Genomic DNA, 7,238 nt, shown 5'->3' on the forward strand with positions numbered 1-7,238 from the left:
CCCCCCCCCCCCCCCCCCCCCCGCCTTGTGTGTATAAAGTCTCCACTGGCACTGAGTTTCCGGAGACACTGCATTTGGAACTATCCTTGGTATTCTTCATCATTTGTGCAAGCAATAAACCTCTTCCGCCTTGGTTGTGCTTTTCAGCTGTGTACTCACCAAGAGACAAAACCATCGAGTTCAGTTACAAATTTGGGGACCCATATAGGACTGCTCCTCTGATCTCTAAGGTCCTTGTCACTCAGCTACCAACAAGGGAAGCAGTGGGAAGTGGCTGCTCACCCAAGCTAACTCTCTTACACTGCTGGTGACTTGGTGAAGGGAGAGGATCCTCTTGGTCCCTGACTTGCTGACCCTGCACCCCTGCTGTCTTGGATGAATTTAGTGGCTGCATTTAGACCATTTTTTCAAGTCCTGCTGGAGCGATGAGTAGTGCCTGACCTTCAAGTTAGCTATAAGAGTCTTTCAGATTGGGTGAAGAATGGTTCTGGGTATAAACGGTGCAGATTTCTTGTTCCTGAGTTTGGTTTCTGTTCTGTCTGGTAACAGCTAAGTTCTGGGAGATTGTAAGACATCTCTGTCCTGGCTGACAAGGAGGCTGGTCAGAGAGCACTGACTGAGGAACGACTCTGTAACTTGTGAGAGAGATCTCCACTGTTAGCCCCAGGATCTGGGAAGGGAGGCTTGGCTGTATGACGTCCATGAGCCCCCTGGATGTGTGATTCTAAGATATCACCAGAGAGAATTCTGTTGGTGGTGGGGAAAAAATTTTAATTACGTCTGGATGAAATTGTGGAATTTGTGTGCCTACTAATCATTACTAACAACCCGTGGGAGCTAGAAACAAGTCTGGAACAAAAGCTCTCCAGTATGGACAATACCGTGGCCATACAGAAGAATGGCCTATTAGGATGCCTCTCCACTATTGGCAATTATTTGGCTCTACTCTGATGACTAAAAAGAGAATGATATTCTTCTGTAACACAGCTTGGCCCTAATAGAGCTGAGGAAATAAAGAAAGGTGGCCAGAAAATGGGTCACTAAAAGATAATATCAACCTACAGTTGGAGCAGTTTCGTAAGAGGGAAGGAAAATGGGAAGAAATTCCATATGTACAATGCATTATGGATTTATATCTGAATGAGGGAATTCAACAAAAATACAAATTAATCAAATTAAAGACCAAACCATCTACCCCAAAAAGGAATACCTTCCTGGTGCTGGAAAGACCTCCGAACCATGAGGACTTGCTCTATCCTGCTAGGAGACAGGATAGGAAACCCATGCTGTCTGCTCCTCCTGCACTGACTCCAGTGGGACCCATAAATCTGCCCTCTCCTTATCCTCCCAATCAGTTGTCTGTCCCCAAGGAGCCCCATCCCTGCACTGACCCTCCTAAACCTATCCACCCTTCCTTACCTGACAGCACAACTAGACATGGGACTTGCTACAATCCAGAAGAAGTTGGAATTTTTCCCTCACATCAAGTCCCTCATGGGGTTGGCAACCTTATAAATGTGCATGTGCCTTTCACCACCTCTGGCCTCTATAATTGGAAGGCACATTCTCAGGGTCTGTGTGCAGACTCTGGGGAGTTCCTTAACTTGATAAGTGGTGTTTTTTCCACTCACAGCCCCACTTGTGCTTATATACAGAATCTCCTGTCAACCTCCTGTCCAGGGAATAAAATTTAGCAGTTTTAGCTGAAGTCCAGAAGAAGGCAGATAAACAGCATACCATTTAGCCCAACCACCAGATTTGGTGACTGGCTGAAAAGGCAGTACCCTCCAGAGATCTGGGCTGAGATCCAAAGAGAACAAGGGAAAAGGCAGCCTTAGAACACTATAGAAACATGCACTTGAAAGGGATGCAGGCAGCAGGAAAACTTCCTGGTAATTAGAATAGATTAAGGGAAATTCAATAAAGACCAGATGAGAATCTGTCAGCATTTATACAAACTGAGGAAATTCCTTCTAAAATACATCCCCTGGAAACCTGATGGTGAAGGCAGCCAAATAATGTTAGGAATCTGTTTCATATCTCCGAGTACCCCTGATATCTGGAGGAAACTCCAAAAATTGGCTATTGGTCCTGAGACCAAAGCTTCTAGGTGGTGGAGATTGCCTCTAAGGTTTTTCAACAACCGAGATGTGGCAGTAGAAGAAAAGAAGATGAGAAAGCAAGCAACATTGTTAGCAGTAGCACTACAATCTATCCCAGGTAACCTTGGCAGAAGGAAAAGAGCACCACGGGTGAGTGCCTCCAGTTCCCAATATTGGACCAAAAAGGTACCTGTAAAACTCAGGCCTCATCAATTTGCTTTCTGTATGAAGGAAGAACACTGGAGAAGGGAATGCCCATGCCATCCCCAGAGAGGGAAGGGGCCAGACAAGCCCATTTCTTTCCTACTACCCCTGACCAGAGGGGAAGATAGACGGGTTCAAGGGGTTCCCCATCTGGCTTTGAAAACTCCAAGGAGCCCTGGGTTACTTTAGATATTGCTGGAGAAGAAATTGAGTTCTTGCTCAATGCAGAAGCCATATACTCTGTTTTGACTAGTAAAAAGATCACTCTATCCAAAAGGGAGTGTGATATCAAAGGGGTATCAGGAAAAGGAGAAAACAAGAATTTCCTAAAGCCCCTGACCTGTGAAATAGGTTCCAAGTTTTGTGTTTTTTGTATTGGTGAAGAATATTTGCCCTGAGTTAACATGTGTGCCAATTTTCCTCTGTTTTGCATGTGGGTCACTGCCACAACATGGCTGACCAGTAGTGTAGGTCCATGCCCGGGATTGCAACCCTTGAACATTGGCCACCAATTGGAGCATGCTGAACTTAACCACTAGGACATGGGGCCAGCCCCCCAAAGTTTTAAAACACTCCTTTTTGTACACTCCAGATTGTCCAATTCCTTTGTTACAGAGAGATTTGTTGGCAAAGTTAGGGGCTACCATAAGTCTTCAGTAGGATAAAATAGAAGTTTAGGTTGCTCAGAACTGAGTAGCAGAATTTGTGGCTGAGCCAACCAAATGGTCTGAGGTCATTCCAGAAAGTGTTTTAAATCAAGTTGACCCCACCACTTTGGCATAAGGATTGGTGGGAGGGCTGTTAATGCCCAGCTTGTTAAGATAAACTTGAAGCAGAGTGACCATTGGCCTCAGGTAAAACAATACCCTCTAAACCTGAGGCTTTAGCTGGGGTCCTGCCTCTATTGAACAGGCTCTTGAGGCAAGGATTAATAAAGCTTTGCAGATCTCCCTGCAGCACTCCCGTCCTACCTGTGATGAAACCAGGGACAGGAGAATACCACTTTGTACAAGACCTCAGAGCTGTAAATGATGCTGTGAGGGACATTCACCTCATGGTCCCAAACCCTTACCCGCTCATAGAAAAGATGCCTGGAGATAGTAAATACTACACTGTTCTGCACCTAAAAGATGCTTTCTTCTGCATCCCTTTGGAATCTGAGTCTCAGTAATTATTTACTTTTCAATCAGAGGACCCTGAGACTCATCCAAAGCAGTAATATTGCTGGACTGTGTTGCACAAGGATTTAAACATTCCCCAAACATTTTTGGAGAAATCTTGAATTGAGACTTTAGAGGTCTGAAATTAAACTGTGTAACGTTACTGCAATATGTGTGTGGATGACATCCTTATTGCAAGCCCTATAAAAGAGGACTATCACAGGAACACAGTTATGATTCTAAATTACTTAGCTGAAAGGGGTTATAAAATCTCTGGAGAAAAGACACAAGTATCCAAGAAAATTGTTAAAAATTTGGAGTTCATAATTTCACAAGGCCACCACCGCCTTCCTCCAAACAGGAAATTAGGCCTGTTTCACCATTTGGCCCCTCCAATTACCAGAAAACAATTACAAGGGTTCTTGGGAATGGCAGGAACTCCTATATGACAAGCTACAGGGGCAAGAAACTGATCCCTACAAATGCCACAAATAATGTGAACAGGACTTCAGAATGCTAAAAGAACTCCTGATGAGAGCTCCTGCTTTGGGTTTATCTTAACCCAACCTTTTGACCTCTATGTACATGAAATAGAAGGAATAGCCCAAGTTGTATTAACTTAAATTCTTTGGCCTCTTAAGAGAGTGGTGGCATATTTTTCAAAACAATTGGATATCATGTCTTGAGGCTCCAACCTTGCCTTGAGCCGTGGTAGCAACCTGTCTGTTAATTAAGAAGCAGAAAAACTCACTATGGGACAGCCCCTAACCATGTGAACCCCACATCAGGGTTCAAGTGTTTTGGAAACAAAAGGACACGACCAATAGATGAATAGCAGAATGTTGCAGTATCAAGCAACACTGCTGGATTCTCGGCTACTCTTAAAAGCTTGCCAGGTCCTTAATCCAGCCAACTTCCTTCCTGTCTCACAGGATCCTCTGGCACGTGACTGTTCTGAGCTAGTAGATCAGGTATATTCAAGAAGGAAAGACCTCCAAAGTGACCCTTGCAGGATGCAGTGTAAGTGGGGTTTGTAGATGGAAGCAGTTCTGTTGTTAATGGTCAGCGCAGAGCATGTTATGCTGTGGTCTCCGTCCACGCCACCACAGATGCAAAGCTGCTCTCCCCAGGAGCATCAGCACAAAAGGCAGAACTTAGTTTCCCTGAAAAGAGCATTAGAATTAGGAAAAAGAATAATTTTGACTATCAATACTGTTTCTAAATATGCCCTCTCTGTTATTCATGCTCACAGGGCCATTTCTAAAGAAAGGGGTCTTTTGTCAGCCAATAAAATATTTGCCGTTCCTTTGCCTTACTTGCCAGTTATGAGTTTTTTTCTCTCTTCATTCTCTGTTTCCTCCCTCTGTCTATAACCAAGCATCAGAAACAGAAAAACAGGAGCTGAATATGCTTGGATTGTTCGTATGGTGGGAATGGAGCTGCTGATAGCTCCTGAATCTGATTCTGATGCAAGACATTACCACTGCATGTCAGTCTTCATGCCTCTTTCTAGAAGTTATCCCATTTGCCCCATGCCATCATGAGACAAGATGCCATTGCCATCTTGGCATGTTGCTATCTCCTGGGATAATGACCTATTGAACCTCTGGTCCTTCTCTCTGACCTATCAGCTCTGCCTTTCCATTGCAGCTGCTTACAACATAAAGACCAACTGACTCCAGCCACCCCATGGTGGCCCTTAAAGCTAATGTGTGTCACCTCCTACACCTACATGCACTAGACCACAGGCACTGTGAACATGGCGTGCCTTTGTCACAAACCTTCTGTTAATTTATCTCACCCTATGACTCTCTCTCCCTGACTTCCTCCATCTGCACACATCTTCATTAGGTAATTTGGTGACTAAATAACTGTACACTGAAAGGAATTATCTCATTTATACTGCATCCATAATAATGATTCATATAAAATTGTGGCAACAATATGGACATATTATCAAATTTTAGGATTTTTCATCATGCTCTTGGCATCATATTCTTCCGTTTGCTTGTACTTCCTGAAGAATCTGTCTTAGGAAATCTGTCTCAATTCATTTCCCTCCTCACAACTAAAATCATGGCATGTCTCAGTGCCTGAAGACTAGGGAAGCACTTGATTGTAGATGAAGACTCAGAGAAGAAGAACATCCAGTGAGACGTACTTGCTGCCAGTTCCGCATGTGTCAGACCTCAGTATTTCTTGCTACCTCCGTGTGAGTCCCTGTCTGCCTCGAGAAATCAAAAAAAAAGAAAGAGCCCTTACCAAGAACTGCAATAGTGTCTTTGGAGATGTTAACCGCAAACTTTCAATTACTTATCAGTAATTAACAATTGGGAGAAAAGTTTTTCACAAATAATCTCCGTTCCCGAAGACTATGAAGCTACAGGTGAAATGGCAATTGCAGTTTTGAGGGGAGGGGGCGTCACAGAATCACAATCCCATATCCAACTGCTGTGGCTGCCTGCCTCCCTCTCATACAACCCTGCCCTGACCATCACACTGAGTGCATCATTCTGGCAGTTAGATGGAGTCAGATGTGTATTTTCTCTTTCAGTCTGGGAGACAAGGTCTGCAAGCCAGGAGGGGCATCTGAGTCTGGGTAAGTAAGTGATGATATTGGAAAAAGAGATTCTTCTCTACCAATTTGAAATACAACGACAAAGTATGAATAATCATAAATAAAATATATACATCAATATTATTTGCAGAAAATGATACCTAGTCATGCAGAATAGCATAGTGTTAAGTGCACTGCGTTTTTACCAAATGATCTAGGTGAAGTCCACACTTTGCCCATAAAACAAGTTTGAATTTAGACAAATCATTACACTCTCCCTGACTAAATGCTCCTTATTTTTGGAATGAAAATAATACTCCTACCTGTCTCATGAAGTTTGACAAATCCAGGATTTACTATATGTATGGCCTTTATATCAATGATTTATATTTTGTGAAAGCTCTTCTAAGGTGATACATTCACATCTTGGAAACATGTAAGTAGAAGAGAAACAGGAGAATTATTTCTAAGTGGGAATTAACGTGAGTGGAGGATACTGGATTTCAGTTGACTTGATGCGTGTAACTCTGCCTCATGGTCCCATGCAGAAATCTCTGGCTCAAAAGAAGAATATCACTCATCACTAGGATTGGAGAGAATGGCATCCGGGGTTTTGGTGATAGGGATCATGTTTTTATTGCAGACAATGGTTGGAATTCCTGTCTTCATTATCATTATCTCTTCTTTTATTAGACAGGATGCAGGTTGAGGACCACAGATTTGATTCTGAAGCACCTGATTGTAGCTAACTCCTTAGTCCTTCTCTCTAGCGGAGTCCCCCAGACAGTGGTAGCTTTGGGGTTACGAGATTTCTTTGGTGATATTGGATGTAATTGTTTTTCTATGTTCATAGAGTGAGCAGGGATGTGTCCTTTGGCACCACCTGCCTCTTGGATGTCATCCAGGTGTTCACAATTAGCCCAGGAACTCCAGGTGGGCAGAGCTTAAAGTGAAAGCTCCCAGGTACCTGGGAATCCCAAACCTCTTCTGCTGTATCCTGAACATGATGCTAAATATTACAGTTCCTGTGTAAGTGACTGGAACATGGAGCAACAAAAATATCACAAACAGCACAATTATGGCTACTGTTGTACTGTACATTATGGGAACATCACAGACTCACTCTATGTAGCATGGATATTGTTCTGTAACGATTTCTGTTTAGTGCTCATGACCTGGTCCAGCGGTTCCATGGTTTTTATCATGCAGAAGCAT

The sequence above is a fragment of the Equus quagga genome, chromosome 13, assembly GCF_021613505.1.
Source record: "Equus quagga isolate Etosha38 chromosome 13, UCLA_HA_Equagga_1.0, whole genome shotgun sequence".
In the NCBI taxonomy this organism is placed as follows: domain Eukaryota; kingdom Metazoa; phylum Chordata; class Mammalia; order Perissodactyla; family Equidae; genus Equus; species Equus quagga.